General features: G+C 47.7%; 2 long non-coding RNA genes across 2 annotated transcripts in view; both read left to right on the top strand.

Moving 5' to 3' along the window:
* The first annotated feature begins 5,262 nt into the window (after positions 1 to 5,262).
* LOC114807368 overlaps positions 5,263 to 24,903 on the top strand; it is a 112,150-nt gene continuing 92,509 nt past the window's right edge. Inside the window, exon 1 of the long non-coding RNA XR_003755452.2 lies at positions 5,263 to 5,612. This is a non-coding gene — a long non-coding RNA (uncharacterized LOC114807368). The remainder of the gene's footprint in view (positions 5,613 to 24,903) is intronic.
* Positions 9,940 to 14,813, top strand: LOC114807370. Its single transcript, XR_003755454.1, has 3 exons — positions 9,940 to 10,160; positions 12,968 to 13,054; positions 14,377 to 14,813. It is a non-coding gene; the product is annotated as an uncharacterized LOC114807370 (long non-coding RNA).

Genomic DNA, 24,903 nt, shown 5'->3' with positions numbered 1-24,903 from the left:
GTCCGCTAAAGGGTGAGCAAATTGGGGAAAAGAGAACCTAGTTGGGGAAGACCTCTTGGAGGAGATATGATTTTAATAAGACTATGAAGGTGGGGAGAGTGGTGATCTGTCAGATATGAAAGAGGAGGGGGTTCCAGGACAGAGGGAGCACGTGGGCGAGGGGTCGGAAGTGAGATAGTTGAGATTGAGGTTGTGCACAAATGGACTGGAGAACAATTTTGAAAACTGAAATAAATGTGTGTTTAGGAGAGACAGATGAAAGGGATGGAATGGGCAAAAATCAGCAAGTATTTCTTCAGTAGGGGTCTAATGATGTTAGAATAATAATAATAATAATGTTGGTATCTGTTAAGCACTTACTATGTGCAGAGCACTGTTCTAAGCGCTGGGGTAGACACAGGGGAATCAGGTTGTCCCACGTGGGGCTCACAGTCTTCATCCCCATTTTACAGATGAGGTAACTGAGGCACAGAGAAGTTAAGTGACTTGCCCACAGTCACACAATTGACAAGTGGCAGTGCTGGGATTCGAACTCATGACCTCTGACTCTTTCCACTGAGCCAATGTCCAGTTCTGGGCCTCGTCCTTTACAGAGAATGCGGAGACACGAAAGAAGGTCCAGAGAAGAGTAGCACAAATGATTAGAGGGATGGGAAATAGTGCCTGAGAGGAAAGTGTATTATACTCTCCCAAACACTTAGCACAGTGCTCTGCACACAATAGCCACTCAGTGAAGCCCATTGATTGAAGAATCGCTTATGCACTTGAGTCTGTATCCTCCAAGTGCTTTGATACCTGCTCTGGGCAAATGGTACCCCAAGAACGGGGCTTGATGCAGAGTAAGTGCTAAGTAAGTAATCTGATTCCCTTGTATCTATCCCACACTTGGTACAGTGCCCGGCACATGGTACGTGCTTAACAAATATCACATTAGAGGGGAAAAAAAGAAATGGGAAGTTGTTTGCCTGAACCAGAATGAAATAGATGAATAAATAATTGAATGTACAAGTAAAAAGAGACAGAGGTTCATTAGGGCTGAGGAATGGAATGTGATGCTTAAGTGCAAAGTGTGACTGTAGTGTTGTGAATCAGGGAAGACTTGTCTACAATTTTTATTTCAGGAACATCTCCATATTCATCTCTTGTCATTCCTCTTGCACTATCACCCCTTTATCTTGCTCACTGAGTCATTAATGAGAAGCGCAGACCCCAGCACACTCGGCACTTCAGATTATTTTCACATCAAGAATAATGCATTCATAATTACAAATCAGCTGGCCTCCTCACTCCAGCCAATTAAGGATGTCACATATTCATTAGTGCTATTTACGGAGTTAGAAAAGCTTCTCTCAGAAACATTTGCGGTCCACCTATTTTTAAATGATTTAAGGAGAGTTGCCCTTCGCTTCGAAGAGGATGCTGCCAGCAGGCGTAAACCTATTTAATTCCCATTTTGCTGAGGAGGAAACTGAAGCAAAGAGAAGTGAAATGACTTGTCCAAGGTCACACAGAAGACAAGGGGCGGAGCCAGGATTAGAACCCTAGTCCTTCTGACTCTCAGGCTCCTACTGTATCCACTAGGCCTCTACTTCTAATGGCTTTGTCTCCATCCTCACATTTCTTGGCAGTCCTGTTGGTTGAATATGCTCTTACCACTCCCCAAACCACTCCACAGCACTTGTGTATATATGGACGTATCTATAATTCTATTTATTTATACTAATGCCTCTTTACTTGTTTTGATACGCTTGTATCTATAATTCTATTTATATTGATGCAGTTGAGGCCTGCTTATTTGTTTTGATGTCTGTCTCCCCTCTTCTAGACTGCACGCCCGTTGTGGGCAGGGATTGTCACTCTTTATTGCTGAACAGTACTTTCCAAGCACTTAGTACAGTGCTCTGCACTCAGTAAGTGCTCAATAAATGCAATTGAATGAATGGATGCATGTATCTGAATCTCACTCTAGGGTGTCAATTTTTAGCTCCTGTTGTCGTCCTTCAGGTGGATAGATCTGGTCTGGCTTTAAAGCACTCAATCACCTCGCCCGCTCCTACCTCACTTCACTATTCTCCTCCTACAAGCCAGCCCGCACACTCCCCTCCTCTAATGCCAACCTTTTCACTGTACCTCGAACTCATCTCTCTGGCCACTAACCGCTCGTCCACATTCTGCCTCTGGCCTGGAACACCCTCCCTCCACAAATCCCACAGACAATTATTCTCCCCCCACTTCAAAGCCTTATTGTAGACCCATCTCCTCCAAGAGGCCTTCCCTGACTATACCTTCCTTTCCTCTTCTCCCACTCCCTTCTGCATTCATCCCCGCTACCAGTCCCACAACACTTGTGAACTTATCTGTCGTTTATTTCTAGTAATGTCTGCCTGCCCTCTAGACTGTAAGCTCGATGAGGGCAGGGGATTTGTCTGTTATACTGTATTCTCCCAAAGCTCTCAGAATTCATTCATTCTCATAGTTCCAGGGTCTCTCTTTCCTCAGGGAGGGCAGAGCCCAGGCAGAATTGACGCATTGCGCTGAGTTTCAGGTGGAACCCGTTCATTTCCCCCAGCTAAGCTCTGGGGAGAGTAAAATACAACAGTAAACAGACCTTCAGAGGCCAGATCAGTGTCAACCAGTGCTCTGCACACCGTGGTGACTCAAGAAATGCCGGAGTTGGAGGTGGAGTTTTGATGAGGATGATGTGATCTTTCTCTTTCGGCCAGAACCCCTGGCTTTGATGCTTCTGAAAGTCTGAAGGTCTCAGGGACTGTAAGCTTGTTGTGGACAGGGAACATGTCTACCAATTCTGTCGGTTTTGTACGCTCCCAAGCACTTAATACAGTGCCGTGTACAGAGTTTGCGCTCGGTAAATTCCTTTGAAAAATGAGAATGCCTTTGTGCGTTGGGGGTGGGGAGGGGGTCTTTTTTTTTTAATTTTTTCTGGAGCTTCATGAAATTAACTTAATTTCAAATTTGTCTTAATTACTATTGCACCGGGTCATTGAATTTAACAAAGTCAACAAGACTATCCCATTTACCGTAATTTGTTTCATTGAGAAACAGGCTCGTACGTTTTGGCTCTTAATAAATAGAGCAGCTTTCTAATTAAAAAATGAAAGTGAAGATCTGCACTTAAGACTCTCTCTTTCATCCACATTCACCTCAGAGTGTACCTTAATAATAATGAGAAGGATAACTGTGGAATATAAGCATCTACTATATGACTGGGCCAGTAAGCGCTGGGGTAAGTACGAGGTAATCAGACTGGACATAGTCCATGTCTCACATGAGACTCAGTCTAGGGGAAAGGGAGAACAGATGTTGAGTCCCCATATTATAGATGAGGTAACTGAGGCCCAGAGATAATAATATTGGTATTTGTTAAGCGCTTACTATGTGCAGAGCACTGTTCTAAGCGCTAGGGGAGATACAGGGTCATCAGGTTGTCCCACGTGAGGCTCACAGACTTCATCCCCATTTTACAGATGAGGTGACTGAGGCACAGAGAAGTGAAGTGACTTGCCCACAGTCACCCAGCTGACAAGTGGCGGAGCCGGGATTCAAACCCATGACCCCTGACTCCCAAGCCCGGACTCTTTCCACTGAGCCACGCTGCTTTGTGAAGTGATTTGCCCAAGGTGTCACAGCGGGCAAGTGATGGAGCTGGGATTAGAACCTAAGGCTTTCCTGTCCCAGTCCTGGCCTTTTTTTTTTAATTTAATTTTTTAATATGGTATTGAGTGCTTACTATATGCCAGACACTGTTCTAAGCACTGGGATAGATACAAAGTAATCACTCTGGACCCGATCCCTCTCCCAAATAGGGCTCACAGTCTTAATTCCCAATTTGCAGATGAGGTAACTGAGGGCCAGAGATGTGAAGTGACTTTCCCAAGGTCCCACAGCAGACAAGTGGCGGATCTGGGATTAGAACCACAGTCCTTCTGACTTCCAAGCCTGTGGTCTATCCACTAGACAATGCTGTTTCTCTTTTATTAAAATCACTTCTCTTCCAAGAGGGCTTCCCTGACTAAACCCTAATCTCCCCTAATCCCTCTTTCTTCTACGGCTCCATTGCACTTGAATTTGACCCCTTTATTCACCCCCACCCTTCAACTCCACGCCACTTATGTCCTTATCCATAATTTATTTCAATGTCTGTCTCCCCCTCTAGACCGTAAGCCGACTGTGGGCAGGGAATGTATTTACCAACTCTTAAATTGTACTCCCCCAAGTGCTCAGTACACAGCTCTCTTGTACCCAGTAAGTGCTAATAAATACAATTGATTTTCCCAAGCTTTTGGTCACCAATTACCTCATTCTATCTTCCCCCAGGTCCCTTTGGAGGTAGGGAGAGGCAGATATAATCTTACCCTTCAGAATTTCTGGCAGGGGAGGGGTTTCTTTGGGATTAGAGAAGCAGCATGGCATAATGAATAGAGCACGGGCTAGGGAGTGAGAAGGTCATGGGTTCTAATCCCGGCTCCACCACTTGTCTGCTGTGACCTTGGACAAGTGACTTCACCTCTCTGTACCTCAGTTACCTCATCCATAAAATGGGGATTGAAACTGTGACCCCACATGGGACCGGGACTGGGTCCAACTTGATTTTTTTGTATCCACCCCAGCGCTTAATACAGTGCCTGGCACATAGTAATCGCTTAACAAATGCCATCGTCATCGTCGTCATTATTCTTGGGCCGGAAACCATCGGCCGCCAGCATTTTTCTTTAGTAAATTGAGAGGGACTGAGACTAACAACCAAATATTTTTGTGTTGGCGGCACCAGCACGGGCTTCGAAGATTGCCCCTGTGCCCCGAGAGTCGGGAGCCCGGGATTGAAGACAGATGTTCCCGACGACTGCTGCTTATCTGCCACTTTCTCAGGGCCTCGACCAGAGTCTCTCTGTCTCGTCCCCAGCCGGCGGAGCCTGTTCTGTGCGAGGGATCGCCTAGAGTTGTGCGGGAGAGACCCACCCCTGCCGCCCCTCAGGCCCCTTTTCCGGATCTTCCTGGTTCCCAGATCTGCACGTTAAAAATAAGGAAACCAGATATAATTTGTTCGAGATGCTGGAAAAAAACAAATGTAACCCACAGCCTCCATAGCCTGCCAATTCGTCCTTTTTTTAATTTATTTGTTTGTCAAAGCCAAATAGGAAGGGGAATCAGAAGCTTGGGTTTCCAGGAAAAAAACGGTCCCCATTTGACCGTTTTCCTTAGAATGTAGACCGATCACCTCGTCTAGCTGTTGGTCAGGGCTCTCGTGGTTTTACCCGGTTTTTTGCCATGCCTTTCCCGGGGCTTGGGTTGCATTCTGTCTCGGTCTAAACTCCTTAGGCCATTTACCTCATCAAGCCTGTCCCCTGCCGATTTCCGAAGGAGGTGAAATGAGCTCGCCCGGGAGCCCTTCAGATGCTCCCTTGCTCCCAGGCCCAGGCTTTTCATCAAGCCTGGCCTCTGACAGGCTATAGAAGCCGTCAGCCAGAGGTGTCACACCAGATGCCACCAGAAAGGTCATTTTCTTCCGGATTTGAAATAAGGACCTGGAATCGACCTCTGACCCCAGCATGAGGAGGGATTCACGATCTTCTATTTTGGAAGCGCCTGAGCAAGTGAGATTATTGTGTGGGCCAGATTGGTTGGGATTTTATTACATTCCAGGCAAAATCCTTCTCCCCCTCCCCCGCCGAAAAGAGCATGCTACAGTTTGTTATTTTCTAGTCATGGTTTTCTAGGCCCACAACCTTTCCTCAGATCGACACTCCCCTCTAAGTATTGTGGCTTAACTCTGGTGAAAGATAGCCCTAGGTCAGTATTTTGGGATCGGGGGATTTATTCTGTCAGCCAGTCGTATTTATAGAGTGCTTACTGTGTGCAGAGCAGTGTACTCAGCGTTTGGGAGAATACGACATAACAATAAACAGATGCATTCCCCGCCCACAACAAGCTTACAGTCTAGAGGAGGAGACAGATAGTAATAGAAATAAATAAATTACAGATGTGGACATAAGTGCTGTGGGGCTGGGAGGGGAGATGAATAAAGGGAGCAAGTCAGGGCGAAGCAGAAGGGATTGGGAGAAGAGGAAGGAAGGCTTAGTCGGGGAAGACCTTTTGGAGAGGATGAGTCTTTAATAATAATAATAATGATAATAATGTTGGTATTTTTTAAGCGCTTACGACGTGCAGAGCACTGTTCTCAGAGCTAGGGTAGATACAGGGTAATCAGGTTGTCCCACGTGAGGCTCACAGTTAATCCCCATTTTACAGATGAGGGAACTGAGGCACAGAGAAGTTAAGTGACTTTAATAAGACTTTGAAGTTGGGGGGAGTAATTGTCTCTCAGAATTTGCCACCAAAAACAGTTTTCATTTTCTGGCCAATGAGGATCCAAACTGCTCATGATACTTCGCAGGTAGGCTGAATTCTCGATTTTGTATCCATCTCGTTGCTTAGCAAGGAGTAAGTGCTCAGCAGGTGGCGAAGTAGTGTGGCCTGGTGGAAAGAGCCGGCACCTGGGAGTCAGAGGACCTGGGTGGAAGCTGTGCTGTATGACCTTGAGCAAGTCACACTACCTTCTCAGCGCCTCAATTTCCTCATCTGGAAAATCAGGATGAAATGCCTTTTCTCCATCCTGCTTAGATTGGATGCCCCATGTGGGGTAGGGACTTTGTCCAACCTGATTATCTTGTATCTACCCTAATGCTTAGTACAGTGTTTGGCACACAGTAAGCACTTAACAAATATTATTTTTTATTACTGTTGCTATTGCTATTATTATTATTACCATTACTGTATTTAACTTCCTAACTAGACACACCCAGATGTGTCCTAGGGAAACCAAGATATGGGTCTGGAGTCAGGACAGCTGAATTTGTGTCCCAGCTCTGTCCCCGTTCCGCTGTGTGACCTTGTGCGAGTCACTGAACTTTTCTGTGCCTCAGTTCCCTCAAACCCACAACAGGGATATGACACCCACTTTTCCTCCCTTTTCAAGCCGTGAGCCCCTGCGGGACAAGGGCTGGGTCCGATCTGATCAACCTCCCAGCTCTCCTAGCATTTTACGTAGTAAGCGCTTGGTAAATGCCTTTCTCCTTAAACTGTTGAAAATAATCTGTGGATTCAACCTGTGGTTGAAAGGGAAATGTCCTCTGGGAGCCCCATCCGATATCCTAACAAGGGCTGCCTCCCGCTTAAGCTGGTGGAAGAAGCGATCGTCCAGCCAGAGTTGGGTGGGCTCCTGAGAAAAAAAAGATTTATGTGCGGCATCTGGATTCTGAAGGTGGTCAGCCAACCCTCTCGACCCTCCCCCTCCCCTGCCTCCCAGGCCTGTGTGTGCCCCCCTTCCCCTATACAAGGACAATTTGCTTTTCATGTAGTAATGAAGAACAATGTTTAGCGGACAAAGGAGCTTCTAGTTTATTATTGTGCTGGCTTCGGCTAGGGCTGGAAGCTGGGAAAAAATGGTAATTCACAGTGTGAATGCTTCTTTTCCAGCCATCCGGGTTCCGTCTGAGGGTGGACATTGTATGTTGCAGATGGGACAATGGGGGACGCTGTGAGAACGAGGCGGATGTGAATCGCCGCTATCTTTCCGATCCAAGCGCGGTGAAGAAACGTCTTCCCCGTCCGCACATCTGGGCGGCTTGCCCTTCTTCCAAAATGTCCCCGGGGCAGCGTTCGGATTCAAGACGCGGCGTTTCGGGGTTTGCGGATCTGACCGCTCTCGTGGCGGAGCCCATGTGCCGTCCTGCTTCCTCCAGTGCGCCGCTAATGCTAACAGTGGTATTCGTTGAGCGCTTACTAGGTGCCAGGCACTGTACTAAGTGCTGGACTGCTAGCGGGCACAGGTGGTGCCTCGTTAACTGATTTCACGCAAATACGAAACATATTGCCTGATCTCTTCTCCTTAACGATGTAATCCCCGAGCCCCGGCGATGCCGCTTAATACGACGAACTTGGGGTGGGCCGTCTTTGGCCTCCTTTTGTGAAGAGCTCTTTTCTAAGGGGATTTTTCCCTCCACGGAAAGCTGATTTAAATGGGACAGGGCTGGAATGTGACTCTCCTACTTAACCTATGAAAAAATCCATATTCTCCCACCTAGATCATCCCTCTGCTGACGGGCTCTCAGCGCTCAGACTTGGTTAAGGGTCGGGATGGAGATGGAAGGAGTAATTCAGGGTCCCAGCAACGAGACCGGCTCGTGCGTCTGGTTTCCAGGTTGTCTGATCGATGATTTCCAGAAAGCGGCGGGGGTCTGCCGTCACATTGGGATCTCTTTTGCCTTCTAAAATCTCGCTTTAAGATGTCCGCGCGAGTCAGGCCGAGCTGTGTTTACAGCAAACGGCAAATGTGTTTTCTCTTAAAAAGCCTTTGGAGATATTATTTCTGAGTTTTAATGTAGTGAATGAAAGCCAGATTTATTCAATTAAGATAATTCACTTCAAGGTTAACTATCATTTGCTGTTCACTTAGGCAAGCTATTGTACAGTTATGTAAATTTCACAAACAGAGGCACTACTTAAGTGTCTTAATTATGAGCCCAAAGTGTCATTTAAATATGAATAAGTGAATAACGGTGCCCGTATTTCCTGTTTACATTTTCCTACCTTCTTAAAACCCAAGAGCCAACCTCGTCAACGATATTCATTCAATAGTATTTATTGAGCGCTATGTGCAGAGCACTGTACTAAGCGCTTGAAATGAACAAGTCGGCAACAGATAGAGACGGTCCCTGCCGTTTGACGGGCTTACGGTTGTATCCTGAGCTTTCTCTTCTTTCCCGGAAAGAAAACCACTGTTTCATCCAATGCCTAGAGGAGAGGTTTGATGTGTGTGTACGTGTCTGTGCGTAAAACGTCACAGTTCCCGTCCCGACCGAGAGCGGTATGAAACTGAACTTTTTCCGATGGGAGGTTTATCCGGGATGTCGGTGGGGGGGATATGTGGGTTGATCTCTCACTGTCTTGCCCTCAACGGTTTCGTTAAATAGTGCAGTAGATAGGGAGTCCCATCTGTCGTCCTTCAGGAGGCCGGCTTGCTGGTGCCCTCTTTGAAGAGGACACGTGGCCAGTTACGCATCCATCCTGGAGTCTCACCCCACGGACGAGCAACGCCCCCCCAACCACTGAGGGTCCCCAAATCGTCCCCCGAAGGAACTTCCTCTCAGGTTCACAGCGGTTGAAATCGGTATGAACCAAAGATCCCAGAATCTTTTGTTCCTTGTACTCTCCTCCGACTCCAAAGCCCGCGTTCCCCATGACCTGTCGACAGACTGTAGCTTTGTTAACGATGATGATAATACTTACGGTATTGGCCAAGTGCTTACTAGGTGCCAAGCTCTGTTCTAAGCACTGGGGCAGGTACAAGGTAATCGGGTTGGACACAGTCCCCGTCCCACCGGGGGCTCCCAGTTTTAATCCCCATTTTACCCATGAGGTAACTGAGGCATAGAGAAGTGAAGTGACTTGCCCCGGGTCACACACTAGACAAGTGGCGGAGGCGGGATTAGAACTCATGACCTTCTGACTCCCAGGCCTATGCTCTCTCCACTTCACCGATGCTGCTTTTCACCCTTACTTGTTTTCCTCCCCCCCGCACCCAACCATTGTTTTGAGATTGCTTATGTGTCTAAAAATGACCTAGAAAGAAATCTGGTCTTAATCGCAGGCAGAAAAAGGGAATGTGCAATTAGTTAATGAAAACCGTGTCTCGGTTCGGGGAAGCCAAAGCGCTCGCTCCTGCCCCGGAGCCGCGAGGCGGAAGTCCGGATCGGGTGTCCCCCGCACCGAAGTAGCCTCGGTTTCCCCCTCTCCCCGAGGAGCGAGGCGCTAGCTATTCACTCCCAGGCTTTCTGCACCGTCCTCTCCAACGTGTTCCCACTGATACATTAAAGGAATTAATTGCTCATAATGATCTCACCATCTGTTAACAGAGGTTCATACCTAGAGGCTGGTGGCATGCAGTGGCTTCTATTCAGGAATCAATAGGCCAGGCCGGGACAGCGCTTTCCCACATTGCAGCCTGTGAAGGAGAGGAATCCTTAGAGCCGACCATCTGCTCTTTGTCTTTCTGTGAGAGACCTTGGGTCCAGCTCAGCTCTGATCTGACTTCAATCTGACTGGAATGGGGCTGATCCGAGAAGACTCTCAAAGCTGTGAAAGTGAGTCAAAAGGAGATCCCCATTGTCCGGCCGGGCTGAAAGAAAATGATCACTTTAAAATTCATAACTCCCAGGTGCCTGCCATCTATTCATTGGGGGGGAAAAAAAAACTCTCTGAACTTCTTCATTAAAGAGAGGAAAAGGGGGGTTTGGGGGGTGGGGGGAGAGGCACAGAGAGAGAGAGAGGGGGCAAAAGAGAGAAAGAGCAACAGAGAAAGAGAGAGGAGAGTCTTGCTAAAAAGAGAAAAGGAAGTCGTTTGTGGGAATGGCAGGGGATTTTCAGGCTAAACAAATGAGGAATTTGGCCATTTTTTTTTCTTGCATTAAACGGGCCGTGTGGGGAAGGGGAAAATGTCTGAAAAGCGGGGCACCAATCGATGCTATAGAGGGAGTTTGGGACTTTCCTTCAAGGACTTCGTTCTCCTTTCTCCTCTGCATTCCTTATTCCCTATTATCTTCTGTATCTGAAGGCGATCGGTACCGTCCCTTTTCACCGGGGGGTTCGAAACACGAGCCGATGGGGTCGAGGAGGGCCGGCTTGGTCCTCAAACCTCCACCAGTCAGCGGTGGGGATCGAGGGGCGGGCTCTACCCTATCTGACTTAGGACTGTCTCTGTCGTGTCCCTCCACCTTTTAGTTAGACTACCGATTAAGCGCTTTTTACGTGCCAGGCACTTTGCTCAACCCTGGAATTGTTCCAAGATCATCCAAATAAACGGAGTCAGTCCCACCAGAGGCTCCCAGCCTAAGAGGGAGGGAAAGCAGGGAATCTTATCCCCATTTTACAGATGATGACCCGGTGACACAGAGAGGTTAAGGGTCTTGGCAGAGGTCACACAGCAGGTCAGGAGTAGAGCCAGGAAAAGAACTGCTGACTTCCTCCACTAGGGCATCTAGCTTTAATCCCACTGAGGAGAAGTGGTCCAGATTTTTTATTTTTCTCAGTTCCCTCATCTGTAAAATGGGAATTAAGACTGTGAGCCCCATGCTGGACAGGGACTGTGTCTAACCCGATTACCCCAGTGCTTAGAGCGGTGCTTGGCACATAGAAAGCACTTAGATACCATAATTATTATTATTATTATTATTATTTCATAGGCAGTTGGAAAGCAGCATGGCCTAGTAGAAAGAGCATAGGATTGGGAGTCAGGGGACCTGGGTTCTAATCCTGGTTCCCCACTCATCTGCCGGGTGACCTTGGGCAAGCTAGTTAACTCTTTTGGCCCTCACTTTCCTCATCGGCAAAATGGGGGATTCGGTACCTGTTTTTCCTTCCTCTCTTAGACTGTGAACCCCATGTGGGACAGGGACTCTGTCCAATTTGATTATCTTGCATCAACCCTGGCAATTATCCCAGGGCTTGGGACATAATAGGTGCTGAACAAACATCGCTGTTATTTTGATTGCTCTGTCCTTCGCGATATTCGGGGAGAGGCCTGGCTCGTGGTGGGAGGCACGGAGCAGGGCAAGGGAGGGCAGGGAGGTGTTCAGTACGCTTGCTGGGTTTTGACCTGTGAAACAGGAAACTTGTACTTTGGCCTGGAACAGCCTCCCTCCTCATATCCGACAGACAATTACCCTCCGCCCTTCAAAGTCTTACTGAAGGCACATCTCCCCCAAAAGCCTTTCCCCTTTTCCCACTCCCTCCTGCATCACCCTAGCTTGCTCCCTTTATTAACCCCCACCCCTTGTCTCACAGCACTTAGGTACACATCCATAATTTGTTTATATTAATATCTGTCTCCCCCTCTAGACTGTAAGCTCGTTGTGGGCAGGGAATGTGTCTGTTCCGTTGTCATATCGTACTCTCCCAAACGTATAGTACAATACTCTGCACACAGTAAACGTTCAATAAATACCGACTGATTTTTAAGTCACCCTCCTAGAGTTATTCTGAAACTCAGGGAGGCGCACGGATCTGTGTCAAATTGCTTTGCGTTTTTCAGTCCGGGAGGCAGGTTGGAGTATTGCCTCCCTCTCTGTCCTCTTTTCATTCATTCAGTCGTATTTATTGAGCACTTACTGTGTGCAGAGCACTGTACTAAGCGCTTGGAAAGTACAATTCGGCAACAAATAGACAATCCCTATCCAACAACGGGCTCTTTCCCACAGGCTGCCTTCAAGAGTCACAGATGCCTTCCTACGTGCAGAGGCCTTCAGCCGCTTTTCAAGCGTTTTTTCTAAGAAATTTTTCTCCGCTCCTTAAATCCTCCCGTGTCAGAAGCTCGTTTTCTTTCGAGGCAATCATTGCCATTATGGACACTTCAAGTCTACACTGCCGTCTGACCCTTTGCTCGACGCTCACCCAACCGGGATGCAGATTGGGTCCGAGAGATGTTTTTAAAACCGCTTTAGCTCTTCTCCCTGGGTGTGCGTTGAAAGCGAAAGTTGGACAGAAACAGGGCAGAGTTTACGACAGCTATTCCTTATGCCCCTCTCTTCCCCTTCCCCCACCCCGCACTTCAGCAAATCAGTTTTATTTAACTGCATTACGAAAGCCCCCTCAAAAAGAGGAAATCACTATTGGGGTTCTGGTTTGGGACGATCCACAGTTAGAGATTTTTCAATTAGCAGAGCCTTAAAAGAGAGGGTTCCCCTCCATGCACCCCCCTCCCCCCCACCAAACTCTCTGCCTTTGTCCATGGGTGGGAGAAGAAGAAGAGCAAATATAGATCGGTAATGGTGTGAGGCTGAAACTCCTGGGAAAATGTAACAGGTGTCGGCACTCAGCTGGGTGTGAGATTTATGAAAAAAAAAGGAGAAAGGCCCACTCAGACTTTACCAATGGAATTCTCCTTTCGAGCCAGGGTTTCAAGTACGAAGAAACTAATGACTTCATTATCATCTCAATTCTGGGAAAAGCTGGCTCCCGGACCTGCGTCCTGAAAGGAAAGGTACAGCCTCCATGTGTCCCTATGCGATTAAAATAGTGTTTAGAGCAATTCCATTAGTCAGGGCTATAGACCTGAAGGAACACACCCTTTCGGACCGATGCTGGGACCAAATAATACCGTTTCTTTTTTTGAAAAAGAGGTGTCGGGCTGGGGGAGTCGGAGGAAAAACAAAACACATGTTCCGTAGTCATTGTGCCGTGCTATTTCCTCTGCTTTCTTTGAAGAGGTTTTCCTCCTGGCTTGTCACCTCTCCTCTCTATGTGGTGGTATACTTTAAATGGTTCTTGTTACCATCCCACTTCTAGTGGGTTATAATTAGGAGACTGGGGAGGGGGGAATGAGGCCGAAACCAAGGGCGGCGTCATATTTTCAAGTAGACCCGATGAAATGATCTCTTCGGCCTCTTTTAGGACTCGAGAGCTCTAAGGGTCGCCAATCTTTACGGCACTGAAGGTAATAATCAATCAAAAATTGTATTTATCAAGTGCTTACTGTCAACTAAGTCCCTTCTGCACCGCCCTGACTTTCTCCCCTCGTTTATCCCCCGTCCCCCACCAACCACACAGCACTTACATCCGTGTCTGTAATTTATTTATATTAATGTCTGTCTCCCCTTCTAGATTGTAAGCTTGTTGTGGGAAGGGAATGTGTCTATTATATTGTTATACTGTACTCTTCCAAGCACTCAGTACAGTACTCTGCACACAGTAAGCGCTCAGTAAATACGATTGCCTGATTCCCCCCTTCTAGACTGTGAGCCTGTCGTTGGACAGGGATTGTCTCTATCTGCTTCTGAATTGTACTTTCCAAGCGCTTAGTGCAGTGCTCTGCACACAGTAAATGCTCAATAAATACGATTGAAGGAATGAATGATTAACCTTAACTTTAAGAAGACATTGGATAATTCCTTCTAACTCAGAGTGAATGAGGGGCCATCCTTATTCTTGTCGGGCAATTAATCAAACGATCAATCTGGTATTTATTGAATGTTTTGTCCGTGCAAAGCACTGTGCTAAGTCCTTGGGAATGTACAGTGAATTAAGTAGGTGCAAACCCAGCCCTCAAGGAGTTTATAATCTGTATAGAGCACTGTACTGAGCACTTGGTAGTATAAAGTAGTTAGTAGACATGATTCTTGCCTTCAAGGAGCTTGCAGTCTACTCTGTGCGGAGCACTGGACTAAGTGCTCTGGCAAATACGGTAGATTTAGTAGAAGCCCAAGCAGACAGGCTTTCAGAAAGCATATTTCTACATGCCAATAGGGGAGATGAGCTGGAGAAAGGGGGATCACATGCTTGCAATATATTCTTTCCCATATCCAGATCGCGGGCCCTTCCTCCTCGAATTCACAGCCGAAGAGAGGGAAGCCAGGAGTTTGCGTTTCAGAAAGCGTGAGACTTCGAGAAGCCCTCGTGAAAATTTGCCCGATTGGATCCAATTTTAAACTTGGACGTTTCTCCGTGTGAACCCGGTTGTACGCTGCTAACGCGGAAACGTTCTTGTCCTTTGGGGGGAAGCTTTCTCCAGTTTTCTAAGAAATGTAGGGGCTAGTCACTGCCTCCCTTCCCCAGTTACCCGTGGGCCGGGGAGGGGTGGCGGAGGGGGAGAACCAAGGAGCGTGACCAGCTGAAGATGACACTGAAGCAGGTTCTTGGGGTAGCAGGAAGGGGATTTCAGTCCCATATTCCGTGGGAAGCAACGTGCCCTTGTAGATAGACCAGGGGCCTGGAAGCCAGAAGGACCTAGGTGTTAATCCTGACTCCGATACTTGTCTGCCGTGTGACCTCGGGCAAGTCCCCTTCTCTGAGCCTCAGTTACCTCATCTGTAAAATGGGGATTAAGACTGTGAGCCCCATGTGGACAACCTGATTACCTTGTATCTACCCCAGTGCTTACAACAGTGCTTGTCACATAGTAAGTGCTTAAAAAATGCCATCATTATTATTATTATTGTTGTTTCTCTGTCTCTCTGACACTCTCTCACTGTCTCTCTGTCGCGGCTCTCTCTGTCTCTTTTTCCCTCTCTACCCCACCTTAAATTCCCAAACCACCAAGGAGGCATAAATCAACTCCTCATCATTCATGGAGTTTGTGGATCCCGTCATAAACCCGGCTTTGGGATCTGCTCTGGAAAAATGGAAAAAAACCACAACCATGGGTGTGTTTTCTATAGCAAGGCTAGTGGACCACAGTACTGGAGGCCCTGTAGCCCTCACTGCCCCCCCACCCCCATCCCACCCCTTCCCTCCTCCTGCCCCTCCCTTCTAGGAAGTCTCATTCGATCGAGTTTTCATGGAATTTCTTAATTCTCTTTCAGCAAGGGGACTGGCTTCTGTTGGTTCCCTTTCCTCATTTTGCTCCTGGCAAAGGAAGAGGGGAGGGAGAATTGGGGTGGGGGATTGAAGGCTGAGGGAGAGAGGGAGGGAAGGGAAGGCACATAGGACCCTCCCAGATGGTTGAGGACCCAAAGAAGGAACATTTTCTCATGCTTTTAAAAAGAGACTTTCTTTCCTGCCTAATATTTAGCTCCTTCAAATGCAAATGGAGAGGGTTTTGCTCCAAGGTTAGCATAACAATTATGGGAAAGCTTTAAATCTGATGCGTTTGTTTACATGATGAAAGGAATTCACTACCCAAAAGCTCTGAGTCCCAGCTTTTCACCAGCTATTTTCTGACTAAGTAGTGAACGGCAAGTCAGTTTTAGACCACAAAGAAAACCAATTTATATCCCGGTGTAAGCTAATTTTGGAGGGAGACCTACATTATTGCCGATGGAAAAGGGGGGAAAAAATGACTGCTACCAAAATAGCGATTTCTTCTTTCTCCTCCGCTTCTTGACGTTTGCCGTGACTCCCGGCCTAATTGGTGTCAGTGATCAAGCGGCCCGGTCTTCGTTACTGAGGATCATAAAATTTTGAAGGGCACGGTGAGAGCAAATGGAAAAGAACAGGGAGGAACTTCTCCTTTGAAGGCGGGTGAGAGGGGAGCTATGGTTCTGTTTTGGGCCTCAGTTTCCTCATCGGTAAAATGGGGATGAAATACCTGTTCTCCTTCACCTTCGGCTGAGAGCCCCATGAGGGACAGGGACCAACGTCCAATCTCCTTACCTTATATCGACACCGTGGCTCAGTTCAGTGCTTGGCACAGAGTAAGCGCTCAACAAATACCACAATCGCGGTCCTTAGAATTCTTACTGTTCTTCTTCTCCCACTCACTTCTGGGTCCCCCTGACTTGCTCCTTTATTCATCTCCCCCTGCCAGCCCCACAGCCCTTGTGTCCGTATCTGTCATTTATTTATGCTGATGACTGTCCACCCCCCCAGACTATAAGCTCAGTGTGAGCAGGGAATGTGTCTATTGTTCTACTCTCCCAAGCTCTTGGTACTGTGTTTTGCACACGGTAAGCGTTCAAAAGGTGATTGATTGAATGGATTATTATTGTTATTATTACTCATCCAGTTTTCAGCTGGGCCAGCCCCTGTCTGATATGAACACGGAACTAGATGCCTGTATGTCTAGTATCTTAATTTTAAGGGCTCAGCTTCCCTCAGCCTTCCAGTTCCTGCAGCTGAGTGCCACGGCTCGGAAGCGGCCCCCAAGTTCGCAGGGACCTGGGTGGGCAAAGCAACGGCTCTTTGGGATTTGTGCCAGTCTGCTCGAACCCCAGCAGTGGCTCTGTGGCACTACCCGGTGTCCCTGGGCACAGCTCTTTTTTATTGGAATTTAAGCCCTTACTATGTGCTAGGCATTGTTCTGAGCCCTGGGGTAGATGCAAGGTCATCAGGTTGTCCCACGTGGAGCTCACAGTCTTCATCCCCCTTTTGCACTTGAGGTAACTGAGACCCAGAGAAGTAAAATGACTTGCCCAAGGTCACACAGCAGACAAGTGGAGGAGCCGGGAGTTAGAACCCATGATCTTCCGACTCCCAGGCCCGTGCTCTGTCTGCTATGTCATGCTGCTTCTCTGCCAGTACGAGGGACACTGTACTAAGCGTTTAGTCTCTCGATACCCATTCCCGTGCCCTCTCCTCCAACCAAGAAAGGCAGTCGGCCAGTCGGCCTGCGGAATCCTGCCGATGTCGGGGCCCTCCCATCTCCTTGATGAGGATTCTGGGGGATCCAAGAAGCCTGACGCCAGGCCAGCGAGGGCACCCCGAACTCGGACCTAGGCAGGTCTGGCCGGTAGCCTTGGCCCCCCTCTCCTCCCCAGGTCACGGCTGACTGCTTTCGTAGCAATAAAATACCAAGGGCTTCAGTTTACAGAGGAGCAAAGTCATTCCTATTAAATATTAACAACATTTACGGAGAGCCTAATTAGAAATTAAATAAACCGGCATACAAAATTTATATTTTAATCATCCTCGGCTTCGGAGCAGGTATCGGGGGAAGATATTGCTGGGTGCAGAGGTGGTGTCTGGGGATTTGAGAGCCGTCAGAACAGAGCGTAGCGATCGGACTCCTCCTTTCCCCCTCCGACTCACCCACCTAGAAAGACGCCCCCAGACTCCGTGAGGGTCAAGAGGTCCCAGGCTTAGGGAAGTTTGTAGAGTGGACAAAACTCTGGTGATGCATATTTGAAGCTCAGCCTCTAGACTGTAAGCTTGTTAAGGGCGGGGAATGTGTCTCTTTTATTGGACTCTCCCCCACTTGCTCACTTACTGCATATAGTAAGTGTTCAGTAAATACGTTTGACTATTGCTGTTGTGGTTTATTAAGCGCTTAATGTAAGACAAGCCCAATGCTAAGCGCTGGAGCAAATACAAAATTATCAGTTGATTATCGGTTTGCAAGGTTGATTTTAAATTCCAGGTTCCTTGAAGGGCAGGGATAATTTCTTCTATTTTACTCACCTAAATGCCTAGGTTCGGTGTTTTGGGCATAGTAAGCTCTCAGCCCATCAGTCAGTCATATTTATTGAGCTTTTATTGCATGCAGGGCACTGTACTACTACTTGGAGAGTTTAACATAGATGATAAAACTGTTCATTCATTCATTCATTCAATAGTATTTATTGAGCGCTTACTATGTGCAGAGCACTGTACTAAGTGCGTGGAATGGACAATTTGGCAAAAGATAGAGACAGTCGCTGCCCAGTGACGGGCTCGCAGTCTAATCCCTGCCCACAAAGAACTTATGGTCTAGAGAGGTGCTTACAGTCTAGAAAATGATAAATATTATTAACTGACTTATTAAATTGGAAATGGTTCACGTGCCCCACTCAGAACTCACATTCGAGGGCTCACAGTCCTCCTCTAGACTGTCAGCTCCTTATGGACAGGGATCTTATCTGTTTATTGTTGTATGGTACTCTCCCAAGCACTTAGTACAGCACTCTGCACACAGTAAGCGCTCAATAGATATGTCCGAATGACATTCTAAGAGGTAGGTAGAGAAGGCGTCCTAGCTCCATTTTACGGATGAGGAAACGGAGGCTCAGAGAACTTAAGTTCCTTGTCCAAGGTCACACAGCAGGCCAGGGGTACGGTGGGGACTAGAACCCAGTCCTACTGACTCCCAATCCTCCGTTCTTTCTACGGCACGTTCCCTCCATGTCTCTTCCCTCCCCTGCTGCCCGAGCCTGCTGTTTGGTTCTTCCCAGTGGGAAACTAGATTGGGCGAGCGATTAAGGCACTGAAGATGGGGACTCCCCCCTTACATAATAATAATAATAATAATAATAATAATAATTATCACATTTGTTAAGCGCTTACTATGTGCCAGGCACTCTTCTAAGCACTGGGGTAGATAAAAGATAATTGGGCTGGACACAGTCCCTGTCCCACGTGGGGCTCGCAGTCTCAATCCCCATTTTACGGATGAGGGAACCGAGGCACAGAGGAAGTGAAATGACTTGCCCAAGGTCACTCAGGAGACAAGTGGCAGAGCAAGATTAGAACCCATGACCTTTTGACTCCCAGACCTGGACTCTATCCACTAGGCCATGCTGCTTAATAAGACCAAATTGGAGGGGGAGGTGCCAGACGCAGGAAATGCCCTCTTTGTGGAAACGGGCGGTGAGAAAACTCGAGTTTGGATTTTCAACACGTAAGTCCCGGCTCAGCGGAAAGTATTTGGGCCATTTATATGGGGAAATTCGGAGCTGTCGGCTAGGCAAGCCGGCATTCTTTGCCACATTTTGCCAGGGACCTGGGTCCTAATCCCCGCTCCGTCATTTGTCTGCTGTGTAACCTTGAGCGAGTCACTTCACTTCTCTGGGCCTCAGTCCCCTCATCTGTAAAAAGGGGAATCAGTCTGTGAGCCCCACGTGGGACAGGGACTGCGTCCAAGCTGATGAGCTTGTATCTGCCCCGGCACTTAGAACAGCGCTCAGCACATAGTGAGCACTTGACAGATACTGTCATCATCATCGGTCTCCCTCGCCAGAGGCCAGTTTGGCCTTCCGAATTTGCCAAGACGTTAATGATGCTGCAGAGCAATCGCCCCTCTAGGGAAGGGAGAGAAATCGATTTCTCTGGCCGGAGAAGAGCGAGTGGATCCGATTTCTCATGCAGCTATTTCAGGGCAGTGGCTATATTGATAATGGGTAGGGATTTTTAATCATGGGGGTAATAAACCTCATGGTTTTTTATTAGTCTCTTGGCTTTAATAGACCATTCAAATAATGCTTTAGCTAATAGTCTTGTTGCTTTTCAGAGAAAAAGAGAGAGCGATTTGTCAGTGCTGTGAAAAAGAATATTGCCCCTTAATGATTCCTTTATCGACGGGGGGTTTGCGCACTGCCGTTTTGGTTGGGCGGGGAGCAAGGTCAGTCAGTCAATCATATTTATTGAGAGCTTTCTCTGTGCAGAGCACTGTACTGAGCGTTTGGAAGAGTACAATGCAACAACCGAGACAACCAAGTTTCAATGCCTCTGGCCTGGAATGCCCTCCCTCCTCAAATCCACTAATTACTCTCCCCCCCTTCAAAGCCTTACTGAAAACACATTTCCTCCAAGAAGCCTTCCCTGATTGAGCCCCACTTTTCTTCATCTCCCACTCCCTTCTGCGTCGCCCTGACTCGCTCCCTTTGCTCTTACCCCCCCCCCAGAGCATCTATGTAGATATGTCTGTAATGTAATTTTATTTGTATTGATGTCTGTCTCCCCTCATCTAAACTGTGAGCTTGTTGTGGGCAGGGAGTGTCGCTGATTATTGTTGTATCGTACTTTCCCAAGCTCTTAGGACAGTGCTCTGCACGTAGTAAGAGCTTAATAAATACAATTGAGTGACTGAATGAAGTGGCGGAGCTGGGATTAGAACCCAGGACCTCCGAGTCCCAGTCCTGTGCTCTTTCTACTAGACCACGCTGCTTCTAGGGGCCACCGAGTCCCTCGCGGCAGCCGTATCTCGCGTACAAAGAGATGCCTCTTTGTTCTGCCATTGCATCGTAGCCAAAACGCTTAAGGTTTGCTGGTGGGGCAAAAGGATGAAAGAACAGCTATATTTAATTCTAGGGCTTCTAAATGCAGCTCTTAGTGGGCAGGATCTGTGTCTACCAACTCTGTTACGTTGTTCTGCCCAAAGCGCTTAGTATAGTATTGTATAGTATAGAAAGCACTCAATAAATATCGTTCACTTATTGACTGATTGATTGCAGGGGAATTTGATGAGAATAGGGCGGTAGGAAAATGGTGTTTTCAAAAGCGGAACAGCACCGAACTTCCGGGATCTCACAGTCTTTTCAGATAAGGCAGTCTTACTCCACTTTTCCTCCCTACCTGAAGGAGTGAAAGAGACCCAGACAGAGTAAATAAAAGGTCTACGGGTTCAAAGAGGCGATGAAATCGAGACTTTCCATTTCTTCACGCTCCCCTTCTACTGGTCTGAGGTCTAAGAGAGACTAATGTCATTGTGAAACAATGATGAGTAAATAAAATACACATTTTTGTCCCTGGAGGTTCAGTTTCGCAAGAGACAGTGAGAGATTTAGTAAAGAAAAAGCACCCTTCTCTTGGAAGTCCATTAAAGGGAAGACATTCCCGAGCTGAGGGAGCGTGTCTTGGACGTGTCGGCTTCTTATTCCTAGTGAAATTCCTGATCGGCATGCTGGCATGACGGAGTACGCACTGTACGGATTGAGGAGCATGTCCTAGGCAGTCAGGAGCCAGTTGCCTTGGTTTTCCGGTGATTGAAATTCAGCAAGTGCTGAGACACAGGCTCAGACTTTCTTCCCATGCCTTTAATGGATCAGGGAAGTCCGAAGACCAGAGGGAGGATGAGAAAGTTTCACGGTGGACAGAAGCGGCATGGCGTAGTGGATAGAGCACGGGCCTGGGAGTCAGAAAGTCACGAGTTCTAATTCCGGCTCCGCTGCGTGACCTGGCGCAAGTCGCTTCATCTCTCTGGGCCTCAGTTACCTCATCTGTAAAATGGGGATTGAGACTGTGAGCCCCACGTGGGGCAGGGACACGATTTGCTTGTATCGACCTCACTGCTTAACACAGTGCTTGGCACATAGTAATTGCTCAACAAATATCACAATCACTATTATTACCTTCAGGGGCAGGACAGGCAAAACACTTCTGCTTTCTTGGGGAGATGAATCTTAACTCAGTGGGCTAGGAGCATCACGGAAAGCCCGGTGGCATGTAGCAACTGGAAATGGGGTGATTATCTCAGGGAAAAAAAAGATTTTGGGAAGAGAGGGAGATGCAGACCGTCGACCCCAGGGCCACGTCCTCCCACTCTCCTGGAATGTCCTCCCTCCTCACTTTCGCCAAACTAATTCTCTTCCCCTCTTCAAAACCCTACTTAGAGCTCACCTCCTCCAAGAGGCCTTCCCAGACTGAGCTCCCCCTTTTCCCTCTACTCCCTCTGCTCCCCCTTCACCTTCCCTCAGCTAATCCCTCTTTTCCCCCCTTTCCCTCTGCTCCTCCCCCTCTCCCTTCCCCTCCCCTCAGCACTGTGCTCGTCCGCTCAACTGTATATATTTTCATTACCCTATTTATTTTGTTAATGAGATGTACGTCACCTTGATTCTTTTTATTTGCAATTGTTCTAACGAGATGTCCATCCCCTCGATTCTATTTATTGCTACTGTTTTTGTCTGTCTCCCCCGATTAGACTGTAAACCCGTCAAAGGGCAGGGACTGTCTCTGTTACCAGTTTGTACATTCCAAGCGCTTAGCACAGTGCTCTGCACATAGTAAGCGGTCAATAAATACTACTGTATGAATGAATGCAGAGGGGAAAAAAAGAAAACAGCGTCAGACTTTGAGTCTGACAGCTATAACAGTGCAGCACATGGGGTGATGGTGATCTGCATCTGAGTTATGCACTGATCTTGTCAGTCAACCCACCTACCCATTGATAAAATTCTCACCCTTATATCTTCCCCTCCTTATAATTTATTTCAGTATTTGTCTCCCCCAGTAGATTATAAGCTCCCTGAAAGCAGGGATCCTGTCTACCAACTCTGTTGCATTATACTCTCCCAAGAGCTCAGTACAGTGTTCTGCACACTGCAGGGGCTCAGTACGTAACATCGATTAATTGCTTGATTCAGTGGAGGTGACACTGTCCCAGTCCCGGGGTCAGGGATCCCAAGATCAACCCCCCCCGCCACCCCCAGCCCATAACGCGTATGAGACGCCAAGGGTAATTGAGAGACTGAAATGAAAACCCTCTTTCGTCTTGGCAAGGGGGAGATTTGCAATCACATTTGAATTCTTGTAGCACCGCTTGATTGGAGATTAAAGCGTGGGTGGGTTGGCCTTTCTTGCAAGAACTGTTGTTTTTGCACTAAACGTGTGAAAAACAAATTTCAAATAGCTGGCCTCTTGCACTTCTCTTTGTGATTCATATTATCAACCCTTTAGATTTCTCAGTAAGAATGGCACTCATTAAACTCCACAGCACATTTTTTTCTCTCCGTCTTCTCTCCTTGTTGCGGGGGTGGATTCTCTACCTACAGGAAGGTCAGCGTCTTCTTACATCACGCTGTCATGGAACGTGAAATTCCTTGAAGGACTGGCGTTGTAGAAAACGCTTTGCGTGTTCAGACCGCTCTTTCCTGCCTGCCTCTTTTTCTCGCCCACCCAAAAGGATCGCGGTATTGATTAGGCGCGTGACACCTATTCAGGTTTGCTACTCTTTTTCTCATAAATTACACGCTCTCCCTTCTTTTCCCAGGACAGACTATCGGAGGATTCATTTGCTCGGTCTCCGAGTTATCGGGTGACGTTAGATTGCTTTACCTTGGAGTTCCTCTCTGGACTAAATTTTCTTGGAAGAAGAAATAGAATTTACGGTGTCAGTGATAAATAGAAATACCCGCTCACTGGTGGGATGTGAGTGATGATTTGAGGTGGTCGGCAGTGGTAGAGCACGTGGTGGGTTCGAGAGCGTACAACTAACACTGCTCAGTTCTCTTTCATCCGTTCGTCCCCATCTATCAGTGACATTTATTGAGCTCCTGCTGCGGGCAGAGCACTGTACTACGTGCCTGAAAGCAGTGTGGCCTAGGGCACAGAAGCCCTTTCTACTGAGCTCCTGCACACAGTAAGCTTTCAATAAATAGGATCGAATGAATAATAATAATATCGGTATCTGTTAAGCGCTTACTATGTGCAGAGCACTGTTCTAAGCGCTGGGGACGATACAGGGTAATCAGGTCGTCCCACGTGAGGCTCACAGTTAATCCCCATTTTACAGATGAGGTAACTGAGGCACAGAGAAGTGAAGCGACTCGCCCACGGTCGCACAGCTGACAAGCGGGAGAGGCGGGAGTCGAACCCATGACCTTTGACTCCGAAGCCCGGGCTCTTTCCACAATTGCAACTCCTCCACTCGGCTGTGAGACCTCGGGCAAGTCGGCCAACTTCTCCGTACCTCGGTTTCCACATCTGCAAAAATGGGGATTCAGTACCTCTTCTCCCTCCTAATTTTACTGAGGGTCCCATGTGGGTCCCGATTATCTTGTATCTACCCCAGTGCTTAGTACGGTCCTTGGCACACATAAAAGCTATTATTATTACTATTACTAATCATACAAAATTATTAGAGCACAATAGCGTTAGACGACAAGCTCCCCGCCCTCAAGGAGCTTCCAATCTAGGACCGGTGGAATGTGGTTAAGGAAAGGAGAAGAAGCCCGGCTTCTAGACACCTATTATTAAATTATTAAATGCTGGCAAGCCTCCTGAGACTCAATTACTCAGCTGCTCTGCTGGAGCCTCCCCAAGTCTGGGTGGGAGGGCTGGGTGGGCCGTCTGGGGTAAGAACCGGGTCTGTCTGGTGTTCCCTCTCTATCGGCCTGGGATTGGCACGGCGGCATATACCATCACTGACAAGCTATTGTCTTTCAAGAAAACGCTGGACTGGATCCAGGTCTGCGGAAGGAAAGTCTCTATCGCTTCCAGAAGGTAGAAGCCCGAACAAGTTTTTCTTTACTTCCTAGGGTGCCTGAGGCCTTTTTTTTTCTTTCTCCCTTTCTTTCTTTCTTTTTTCCTCCTCTTAAAAGGGGGTTAGCACAAACATCTTGAAGGGAGAAGTTGTTCACCCTGCGGGTGACCTTTTTGCCGTTCCTTTCTGGGAGGAATTCGACAGAAAGAAGTGAAGCCTTCCCGGCAGTTTGGGGAGAAGATATCTGATCCCAAGACCTGAGTTCTCCCTACATACTCTCCCTACATACTCACACAAATTGGCTTTAAGTTAAGTAGCCGAGGGGCAACCTTAGACTCCCTGCGGTCAACCTCTAAGGGCAAAGATCCCATCTACTTATGCTGTTGTGCTCTCCCAAGCACTTAGTACAGTGCTCTGCACAGAGTAAGCGCTCAAAAAATACCACCGATTGATCGGCGCGGTCTATTCTTGTATTCTCTCCCTCCAGTCAATCAATCGATGGTATT

The sequence above is a fragment of the Ornithorhynchus anatinus genome, chromosome X2 (genome assembly GCF_004115215.2).
Source record: "Ornithorhynchus anatinus isolate Pmale09 chromosome X2, mOrnAna1.pri.v4, whole genome shotgun sequence".
In the NCBI taxonomy this organism is placed as follows: domain Eukaryota; kingdom Metazoa; phylum Chordata; class Mammalia; order Monotremata; family Ornithorhynchidae; genus Ornithorhynchus; species Ornithorhynchus anatinus.
The sequence above is the reverse complement of the archived record's forward strand: the minus strand, read 5'-3'. Positions and strand labels throughout refer to the sequence as shown.